Source organism: Alligator mississippiensis, chromosome 1 (assembly GCF_030867095.1).
Source record: "Alligator mississippiensis isolate rAllMis1 chromosome 1, rAllMis1, whole genome shotgun sequence".
NCBI lineage: Eukaryota > Metazoa > Chordata > Crocodylia > Alligatoridae > Alligator > Alligator mississippiensis.
The window spans coordinates 276,420,424-276,432,298 of NC_081824.1; positions in this window are offsets into that span (position 1 = coordinate 276,420,424).

Genomic DNA, 11,875 nt, shown 5'->3' on the forward strand with positions numbered 1-11,875 from the left:
TCTGTGTCAACAAAACAGAATGCCTCTATGTATATTCTAATCATCTAGAGCCAATTAACCAAATTCTACCTTGATTTACATACATCCACCAAATTAAACATGAAGTTTGAACCTCTGTGTTTGGTATATAACATCATTTTGATTCATGGATTTTAAGACCAAAAGGGACCATCTGATCACTTAGTCTGACCTCTTAAATAATACAGGCCACATAATTTTATGCAGTAGTGAGCTCAATGACTTGTGTTTGGTTAAAGCCCATTTTCTGGAAAAGCATCTTGTCTTGATCTTAAAACTTCTAGAGGCAGAGAATCCGTCACTTCCCTTGCCAGTTTGTTCCAATGATTCATCACCTCACTGTCAAAAATGTGCTCCTTTCTTCTAATTTGAATTTGTCTGGCCTTAATTTCCATCCACTAGTTCTTGTTATGCCCTTCCCTGTTAGATTAAAGAGCCTTTTAGTACCTGACATTTTCTCCCTGTGAGAAAATGTCACCATAATCAAGTTACCTTTGAATCTGCTGTTTCATAAACTAAGCAGACTTTGCTCTTTAAGCCTCTTTTAATATGCAAGTCGTTTTTCGTCCCAGTGTCAAATTGCTTTTGTGGCCCTCTTCTGTACCCACTCTATTTTTTCAATATAAATTTAAATATAGACCAAATATAGAGCTGAACAGAGTTCTCCAGTGTTAGACACCAATGCTGTCCATATAGACAGGTGAGATCCCTTTCCAAATCCTACTCACTGCTCCCTGTTTATACAGCTAAGGATTGCATTAGCCTTTCTTGTCATTTCATAGCACTGAGAACTCAGATTGAGTTACTTATCTGCTGTAAAGTTAATTGTTTGCTATGAGTTGCTTGACCACTAGAAATCTGCTGAAATATATTTTGTATGTTTCATACTTCTGTAGGACTAAATCCCCAAATAACTATCAAAGCAAAAATAGGATTTTTTAAATTAATTTAACCCAATCCACTGATTTTTTTTTTTGTAGGAATATCCTAATACACAATGTATACTTAGAATTAATAGACTTAGGCGGCTTACATTGCTGATGACCATGTACAAGTGCTAAAACGTACTTATAAGAAAGAGAGGCATTGATTAGGTCCCCTTGTAAAGGCTAAGGTTGATTTATCGGCCCAGATAACAATCACAGACACAAAGTAAAAAGCTGAGTTAGGTTAAGATTTCACTTTAAATCTCATGCTCCCACCATGTTTTATTCAATGGTTTAGTCTACCAACTGACATTAAGCACGTCTTTTACAATGAAGATAAAATTACTATACAGGGCCTTACCATAATCCATAAATATGTAAAGGATTCTTTTCCTTTTGTTATGGTGATTTTTCCCATTGAAGCAGCCATTAAACTGTAACAACAACACTGGCTTTCTTAAATTAGGTAATTTGTACTTTGATAAGAGCAAAATGTTACATTTACTTTTTAGTAGACTACTTTACAATTTTTTAATTTAATTTGCCACATAACTGTATATACTTTGTAACATCCCAATTGTATATCTCAGAAAAAGTGTAAACACCTCAAGTCTTTATTTCCTGTTCCTCAACTTTGAGAAAATACATTGTGGCATAGGGTATGCCCTAAAGATTACATAACCATTCTTTCCATATGGGTATATTAATCACATGTGGTAGAGCTACCAGGGAGTTAAACTGATCATCTCCTAGCTGTTAAGAAAGAACAATTATTACCACACTTGACTACATTTTTTTCTTCTGAATATTTTGGAGAGCTTATATTTTGTAACCATAACTAGTTTTTTGGTATCTAGCCACCAGCAAACTAGGCTGTGGTAGTGCTATACAGCACTGGAAGGCAGGTAATTTATAACTAATATTTTATTTATTACATCCAATATATTGTCTTTCTGTTGTTTTGCTTTGTTTTGGGGAAAAATGGCAACATACGAATTGGAGGTGGTAAAAGCTTTGTGTTTCAACAAAGATATCCTCTAAGTTTTCAGTAGTCTGTTAAAAGATCTTTTTAGATTAAAATAGAATGTAGCCACTTAATAAAAGATTTTCCTCAGTGTACAGAAGGCTGTGTCACTAAAAGCTAACAGGGCCTTGGCTGCTAAGAACCCAAGTCACTTCTTGAAAGGCTTTAGGTTCAAAAGTCACGTAGGTGCTTTTTGAAACTTTTACAAGCATTTTCATATACTACGGGTGACTTTCATAAGTTGTAAAGGGAGAAACAAAATGTGTTTCTACAGCAGACAAATTGTAAAAAAACAAAACATAAAAATAAAAGAACAAAATATGGCCCTAAGTGTCATTAATGAATGCAAAAGATCATAAAATATTTATCAGTGCATCGAGATGCTTGTATTATTTGTTGAATTAATTGTGTAATACAGAGATGTTACAGTGCACAATCAAATATGGGAAATGCATTGTAATGATCCAGTAGGGAGAGCTAGAGGGTAATACTTTTGCTAGGCACTTATGGTAAAGATTACAGGCTGCATAATTAATTAAAGGAAGCCATTACTACTATGTATGCATTTCCAAGGGACTCCTTCACCATGGTACCTTACAGCTTGACTTGCATCAATTGCTTCAAGAAAAGCAACCTCCTCCTTTCAATTTTAATCTGCTTACTTGCAAATTCAGTCTGTGTGGTTTCCTCGAGAGGCACAGAGCTGGGGCCATTCTGCAGCTGTTAGTAGATGTTTGCTGAAAGAAATTGAGTCTGGCACAACCCAAACATTGTAATGCTTTTGGATTCAATATGCTCCCTGGTAGCAGTGATTACTAATGATAAGCAGAGTGAGTGAAAAGTCCTTAGGTCCAGTGTTAAGCACCATCTTTTGGATTTTTCTGATAATTTTTGTCCAGTGTTGGTATACACACACACACACACACACACACACACACACACACACACGCCTGCTTACTTCAAGGCACTCTAGCAGTCTTTTCACTGGGTTTTATCAGATACAAAAATACTTTATAATTAGTACATAACCCAATTCATTTTTCAACATCTATTTTTTAATAGATAGAAAAGTACCTTTAAACAACAAGCTCTGACACCCAAATTAGGGAGAAGATTTGAAACTCCTACCATCTTCCCTGAAAAAAATGTAGTGAAAACTGGAGACCAATACATTTTTTCATCCTGGACACTAACAAAAACTGTCCTTATGCTCAAATATAGAAGGACACTTTGCATAAGACAACGAGTGTCTATTTGTGGGAGGCTTTTGTTAGCTGAAATGGACTGTAAAGCACTTACCACCATAGACAAAAGAGGACAAGCAAACTGCACTCTCCTGCCCCAAAATGCATGTTTTGCAAATTGATTATAAATTTGGAAGACTGTTGCTGGCTACAGAGCCATTCGCTAGACTATTTAGCAAAAGAACAATGGAGTAAATTCCAGAGACAGATTATGTTCATCTCTGTCTGATTTAAAAAATCCTGTCTGAATTTACTTGAAATGGGCTCTGATTGCCATCACTACTGCAAAGCTAATACAGAAGGTAATTAAAACTAGTAGCTCAGAGTGACCAAGACAGCATGTCTCCAAACCTCGTTACCAATTTAACTTAGAACTTTTCCACTACATGGGATTTTGTTTAAAGTTATGTGGACAGTGACCCTAAATCATTATTGCAAAATATGTTAAGAAGGATGGATACATGCAGGTTTTTTAGAGACCAAAGAAGCTAAGGGAAGGACTAAAGATGGTTTAAGTTGCCTCAGATAAACAGTTACATTAGGGAAGCTGTTAAGGCTTGACATATATGCCAAAAATAGAGGCCACATCAAGGAAGAGAGCCCATATTGGTGGCAGTCATAGGAAAAAACTGGCCCCTACAGCAAAAGTACACATAGAATTATGTTGCAAATAAATAAGTGACCTAGGTTATCATTTTTATTTCCCCAAGATAACATTACTAGAAGGTGTTACAGTTAACTAGGTAATCACTCATGTGAAATCCCTTCTTGCTGCTACAGTCATGTCTGTCAGTGATCCCAGGTTTAGGGGGAAAAGAATTTAAGCAGTCTGTAGTGAAGCATAGGTTTAAACCCATAAGCACAAGTCCCTATCATCTCCAACAGGTTGGACAAAAATAGCATCAGAATAATAAAAAGCTCACTAAGAAATGCTGCAGTGGCAGGCTCCAAACCACATTTAATGCTGCTAAACAACTCAGAGTACAATCAAGGATACATGGCTTGTCACTTGCTAACATTTTGTTCAACAGAAAAGTATGAAAATAAGAATGCCTACATTGATATAAAAATGACATTAGAGCCACTAGAGCTTATGGATAAAGACAAAGGGTGAGATTGCACATTAGAGTTAGGTGTTACTTCTAAGGTATGTTATCTTCTGTTAAGGTTAACTAGCGCTAGTGATCTGTTGCTTAACAGCTTGCCACCTTCCCTCCCCCCCACAAACTTTTTCACTCCCTTCAGTTTCAAGGTCTGCTGGGGGCTGGATCTCAGTTCACTGGGCAGCATGGTCTGCAGAGACCCCAGGAACAGACAGGCAGGGGGAGCCCTCCACTGATACCTCCACCACTCTGGGGCAGCAGAGCAGTGATACAGGGATGCAGAGAGCAACTGGGGGGTGGGGTCAGAAGAGACACTTTGGATGTCAGGGTAACAATCTGTGGGTGGAGAGGGTGATTTGGGGATCAGGGAAACAAAGGCGAAAGAAGCCCAGCAGCTCTTCACCTTCCCACCCCTCCCTTCCCCCTCTCCCACTATAATCCTGCCCCCCTTGGCTCCCTTACCCCGCTTTACTCCTTTTCCCTCCCTCCCTACTTACCCCATGCCTTCCCAACTGTTGCCCATCTGTTCCCAGCTGTCAGTCCAGGTTCATAGAATACAGGATGATAGCTGGTCTACCTAGGGGCAGTGCCTCCTAGGATACTTGAGAACTGCAAATTGGTGGTTTTATCATAGGTGAACAGCTAGAGGTTAATTTAAGCTAGGTAGCCCAACTCAAAGATAATCCTGGCCAGAAGTGGTATAACTTTAAGATACCTAAATGCACTTGGCACTAGCTAATGAGCATTAATGTGTGATTATTCAATTTTTAAGAGCTAAATGTAATGTTTAGTTTTAACTAAAGAAAGAAAAAATAAAAGCAAACAATCCATGCCATAACTTGGGGTCCTATGAGTTGCTACTGCTTCCTGAAAATGATACAGTGGGTATTTACAAAGGGAAATACTGGTCACAAACAACAGTGGTGCACCAGGTAGCCTCACAGGTGTATGAGTTTCTTACTCTATGAAGACATGCCCTTAGAGAGACAACACCATTTCCTAGCCTCAGAAGAGAAAGCGAGAAGATGCATTGAGTCAGCCATTTTGTCTGAGAAGAGCTCATACAGGTAATGGATGAGAATAGATGGAGCCAGTTCAGAATCTAAACACAAGTAGAACTAAAGGACCATTGCAATGGTAATGCTGGTTTTCAATTGGTATTGTTCAGTTTTAGCATGAGAAGTTAGGGAGGGAAACAACAATGCTAGAAGCTGAAAAAGAAGAGGAGCATGAGACATTGGATAAAGACACATGTGTATCCCTCCACTGAAACCAAAAATGCTTTGCAGGAAGTACTCTGAGTTACAACGATCCCCTGGACCAAACAGAAGTTCACTCTTGATTCCAGAGAGGAGGACAATCTAACTGCTGGCTGGGAGCCTGCAGCCAGTTTCCCCTAGCAATAGCTTATCTTCTCTCCCTGCCTGTCCCCGTTTCAGAATGGGAGTGGGGAAAGGGAGCAGAGGGAGCTAATTCTAGGGCAGGGGTGGGCAAAGTCCGGCCTGCGGGTCAGATCCAGCTGGCAGTGGACTCCAGTCAGCAGTGGACCCAGCAGCCCTTTCCCACATGGCTGGGGCCAATGTTCCCTCTAAGATGTAGCAGTCTGCGAGCACGCCGCTTTGATCCATTCCCGAATTGATGCTGCCTCCCCCTTTCAGCATGCACCGGGGAATGCCTGCATTCAGGAGCATAAAACTAGAAGGGACACAAAATCCCAGGTGGAGCCCCTGAACATGCTAGCAGACAATTGTGCAAAGGGGTCCACAACATCTACTCCAGCCCCTTTTGCACACTGTAGATCTAGGGTAGCCCCTGCCCCAAAACCCCACTGTGGGCCACAGGATGGGAGCGGGACACACAATGGAGCACTGAGACCCTTGCCATGGCAGTAGCAGGGCATTTTTTGGGCAAGATGTGTTCAAATAGACCTAGACAGCTGACCATGCCCATGCTAGAGGCAGGCAAAACCTCCACAGTCCTTGCACCGGGGAGGTCTCTCAATACCTCTGAGGGCACCAGCACTCCCTCTCCCAGCCCACCTTCCAACTCTGGCTATGGCTATGGCCAATGTCCAGGGCTTAAAGCTGAGAGGGACAAGCTTTTCCTTGGTCCTTCAGGTAATCAGCAGAAGCCCTGAAGCCTGGAGCTGCAACCCACCAATCTCCCCTCACAAGGCAAGTTCTCTATTCCTCCAACCGCCCCAGGCCAGGGAGACACATGGCTTTGGAGCTCAGGGCAAAGCTCGCCTTAAGGGGCTGGAGAACAGAACAGTTCTCCAGAGCCAGTGGAGCCCGCGCAGTGCCCGGCTCTGTCCCAGCCTCGTTCCTGCCCCTGCCTCACCTCAGGGAGGAACCTCTGCCTGCCCCATGCCACTCTTCCTCCCTGCAGGGATGCCGGCACAGTGAGGAGTGAAGCGGAGTGACCTCCATGCAGCTGAGTGGTAAGTTACCACCAGTAAGTGTCCCGCGCTGGCCCTGGTGTCTCCACCACACTCTGTGCCCAAAATTTACAGGAAACCGCAGCCCAACTCCTCTCTGGGCAGGTGCACAGCATTAAAAATTACTGTGCAGCAAGATTTTTTATCATGAGCGGCCACACACACACGCAGTTTAGAGGGAGCCTTGGCTGGGGCCAGTCTCCAAGGAGACCCCAGCCACAGCTGCACTGTGATAGCACAAGTATGGGGTTGCCATGGAGACTAGCCCCAGCCACACTGGCAGGGTGTGTGGCAGAGCAGGGGGCTGCTCCAGAGCTGCTGGGATCTTGCAGTGGGGGCAGCTTGGTCTGTGGTGAGGGCAGAACTGTCATGTGAAGCCTGCACACTCTGGACATGGGCGTGCAGGAACCAGATTGCGACTCTGCCCCTGCAATGAGGGTTCAGATTTTCACTTGATCAGCCATTTTTAAGTGGTCTTCAGCTGTGTACTTTGGTTTGGTCACAGCTATAAACTGCTTTCTGTGGCCAGATCTGGTGAAAATTGTCACTTCTGTCTTTATGCTTACAGATACTCCTCCCCTTGGCAATCCAAACTGCCACTGTCAGATACAGGACACTGAGCTGTGTGGTCCTTGTAGTCTACCCTAGTGTGGTCTTCTTAAGAAATGGGGAAGTGTATTTTTAATAACCTCTATAAGAGCCAGTTGCTTCACAACTTGTGCAGAGGTTTGTGTGATCCATTGCAGATACAGAATGAAGCAGTCCTCTATCAGGCTTTCTGGCTCTGAGAATTTTTTAATACCACGGACCCCATAATGCACATGTGAATATATTTGCCTTCAGCTACATGGCATAGTGGCAACTCTTACCCCCCACTTCCTCAACAACTTCTTTCCTACTGGTAACACCTGGGTGTAAATGAAGGTGATGAACACATCAATCTCTCTGAAATTTGTCTTAGCACCTTTCAGCCAGAATGAAAAATATATCTTCCGTGATGTTTCTTTGGAAATTATATGGCTCCTAGAGATCACATAGGAAATCATAGTGACTTTAACTTATAATGAAAACTGCTTAAAATTTATGCTATCCCTCATTTTTATTATTTATTACAGCCCCTGCCCAAGTATATTGATTTTGTGCCAACCTCTGTTCTTGTTACAATTTTTGTCACACAAATGAGGTTTCAGAAAAGCAATGCCTATATTTTATGAAATATAATCCCATGCCATTTCAGGCTGACCTTTTCAGTATTCTGTATTCTGATGGTTTGGCCATTTCAAAGCAAGGTGCCTTATTGAGATCCAGACCCATTTCTTAGATTTTTTGCTTAATTTAAACAAAGATGTAATATATCTATAATCTGTTTCTATTACTCCCCTCCTTGAAATTAGATGTAACTTTGGCTCCCCACCACATAGCACACAAAATTTGTATGTTTTGTAATTGCTGCATTGCAAATCATCATTAAAATGTGTTCGGCAAACTGAAACTTCCGAGTGAGCCTGAGGAGTTTGGTTTGTTTCCATCTTCAATCAAATCAAAAGGTAGGATTTCTACACAAGCCAGTGAAACACAATTGTCAACAGGTGGCTTTTTATGCAACAGAAATAACAAAAACCCAAAAGGTCCTTAAGCATCACAGCATCACCAGAACACTGTACAGGTTGAATAAAAAGATGACACTTCTGTATGCACTGGAGGCTTTCTAGCTACATAGGTTCTCTATCTACTCTAGTGCCCATCCTTGTATCAGAGCAATTTTTGGCTCCTTCAGGCTTATAATTTCTGGGAACAACTTTTTATTGGCTGTACTATACTTTCCTTATCAACTTTTAGAGCATTGTGATAAAAAAGGACTGTAGTTTTTCTTTAAACTGAATATCCATCTTTCTTACAGTTTTCTAAACAGAGGCAGAACTAATTAACCAGGATGCAGTGAACACAAACACAGCTATGCTTCTTCTGTACAGAAGTGTGCATGTGCAGAGCTAGCTTGAGTGTCTGCAGTATTCCTGATGCAGATAAAGAGGTAGCCCATAAGGTTATGAATGGATTGCAAGGGAGGTAGTCTGGGTTGCAAGGAGGAAGGAGGTGGACTGCAGAGTGACAGTGGGGAGAGATGAAGGGAAGGGAGAGGCGAGCCCTTGGACATTGTGGGAACTAGATGCAGAAGGGTTGAGAACTACTGTTCTAAATGAGCAAAAAGGAAAGAAAAAACAAATACTGATGCACTATTCCATCAAGTGGGGCATCAAGCCAAAACTCAGAAAATGTAGATTCTAGGGCTGTAAAAAGGAGCTAAGTTTCATTTCTGTTTCAGATTTGGCCATTTTGGAGCACAGCAATTCATTTCAGTGTTTCAGATCACTGTCTCATTTCAATTCAACTGAATCTGTTTCAGAGTTTCGATGCTGTTTGGCTGCTGATTTAGAGATTCGAATCAGCTAGGGAGAGGCAGGCACAGCTGGGTAGTTACAAGTTCTCCCGTGGCTCCTCCAGTTATGCCTGCCTCTGTTCCAGTGAGGGGAGCTGTGGGAGAAGCCCCCGTGGCTGCCCTGCCTGGCCCCACCCCCCACACAGCCCCAGCCGCGTGACACTTTAAAAGGAGGGCTGCGGGGCTGTGCCAGACTATTCTCGGGGTGTGCCTCCAAAACATCTGAAACATTTCCAAAATGTTTTGGATGGTTTTGTTTCATTTTGGAGATGTTTGGAGCCGTCTGCTTCATTTTGAATTTGGTGTTTCAGGCACTGAAACAGACCAAAACACCTCCAAAATAAGCAGCTCCTGAAATTTTGCACAGCCCTAGTAGATTCTACTCTTGAGTCAACCATACAGTCGCATGTTTTATGATGTTTGACAAGTCACTTTACTTCTCGGTGTCTCTAGTCACTGCCATTTGAAGAGTCCCAGGGAGACCTCAGGCTATTCAAGGGGCAGTGTGATGTAATGAGTAATGCCTTTAAGAGGAAGGGAGGTTGGCACTACTGGTCCTAGAGAAAGCCAAGACTGTTAAAGTGGTTGTAGCAGCTGGTTGCCCACAGTGCTTCCTGACAACTTGTCACTGGGTGCACTATCAGAGAACCAGCTACAGTCCCTTCCTCTCTTCCTCTCATTGGGGAGGGAGCACAGACGACTTCATGATACTTGGGATCCAAGGGAACCCTCCTCCCATTATGTGATATTGTATAGGTGTTACACACATAACGCTGTTCTCTAGTGAAGTTGCTATTGGAAAGAGTTAACGGTTTGTGGGGGCTCACTATATTTTTTTTTTTGTCACAAACTGCTTGAAAATATTTTGCACTGGTAAAAAGACACATTTCCTAGAACAAACTTCATGGCCTCAGTGACCCCAGACACTGTAGAAACGTGCCAGGGATAGTCATTTCAGTTTGGGTATCTCTCAAGGTGTTCTCTAACCTCATTTATACTTGCAAATACATTGAAATAGAAGTTCTTCTGAGTCAATTGTTAACCAGCATAAATCATCTATAGCTTGCATCTTGCACACAGATAGATGTTGCACCTCTCAGTTACAACATCAGCTAATACTCTGTTAACCAGGAGAATCACTTTGGGAATATAGCACTTTGGACCATCCAGGCCCGCTCCTCCTTCCCTCCTGCTGCTTGGGGTCGGGGGCCCTCAATGCCACATTGGGCCTGAGCCTGCTCCCCCCCCCCTGCATTGGGCTCAGGCCCACTCCCCTCCCCACCACATTGGGCCTGGGCCCATTCCCCCACCGCGTTACCTGCAGGGAACAGGGGAGGGTGGAGGGGGGTGAGGCCAGCCCTGTTGGCCTCATCTCTCCCCCCTTTCACTCATTCTGTTACTGCCACCTCCAGAGAGCAGGGCGGGGGAGGGCGGGACGAGGCCAGCTGGCCTCGCCCCCCCCCGCTCCATCCCCTGTGTCCCCACCATCATGGCAGTGGGCTGCCTTCTGTCAGAACGCTTCTTCGTGCTCTGATTGGCTGTTTGTCAGCCAATCAGAGCACAAATAAACTGTTACAGACAGACAGACTTAGGCGTTTATAATATTAGAATGTTCTGTGTTTGTCAGCTAAAAGTTCCCCTGCCCTGCATAGAATTTCCTGCTTTAGAGGATTAATTTTTTTTATTAATCTTGAGTTTGAGGAAATAGAGGCATTCTTCTTTCAGGGCCCCCAGACTTTTAAGTGATATGGACCTTAACCTTTGCATGTGGAGCTAGACTGCAGAAAAGCTCATTATTACTACATTTGAAAACTAACGCTGTTTTTAAAAATCCAGAAAACATGGAACAAAAGTGCAACCATAAGCATATATGAGGTAAAATCCCTTCTGTAGGGAGAAAGAACCTAGATAAGCCTCTAAATCAAATGGCTTAAGAAAATACATTACCATTTTGCATTCATTTTCACTAAAAAGGTTTCCTTCGCAGAGTTCAACCGCTTCTTTGTTAGAAGGGGCTCATCTCAAAAGCTGTCATATATCTTCAAGAATGCCCTGAAGGTGTAGCAAAGGTCTAGACAGAGACAACAGTCAGAAATCTATTTAACAGTATTGTATGTCACTCTCATAAAATTCAACTTTAATGTCCAGGAGGGGATTAATTTAGTGTATGACAATATCAACAAGCGAAAACAAGTACAAATAGGTGAATGAAGGGGGAACAGACTATTAAGGATATATACATGTAAGGGAAAAACTCCTGGAGCTCAGAACTGCTGTGATTAAAAAGGGCCATTGTCTGGAGGAATCCACAGCTGGGGTTAATCATTGAATCAGGAACAGCAATGTTGATTTGGTTCAGTTGAGGACTGGGCAGTCAGGTACTCTGTAGCTCTTTTGTTGCATGGATAAGGAAGATGAGAGAGCTCAACATACATTGAACCAGCCAAAGATTCATAGATTGCTATCCCTAAATTGCACAGGGGTTGCATCTCTGCAAGATGTTTGTGCAGAGTTGCCTAATTAGCTCCACAGTAAAGTCTCAATGTCTAAACGCGCAGTCCTATTAGGCCACAGGAAGCTAATTAACACTGCCACAGGTTAGTACTTGTAAACACAAGTACTATCCTGAAATGGCATTTTTTAGTGCACAACAACACATGTGTAGACACTGATGGGGCTGACTGCT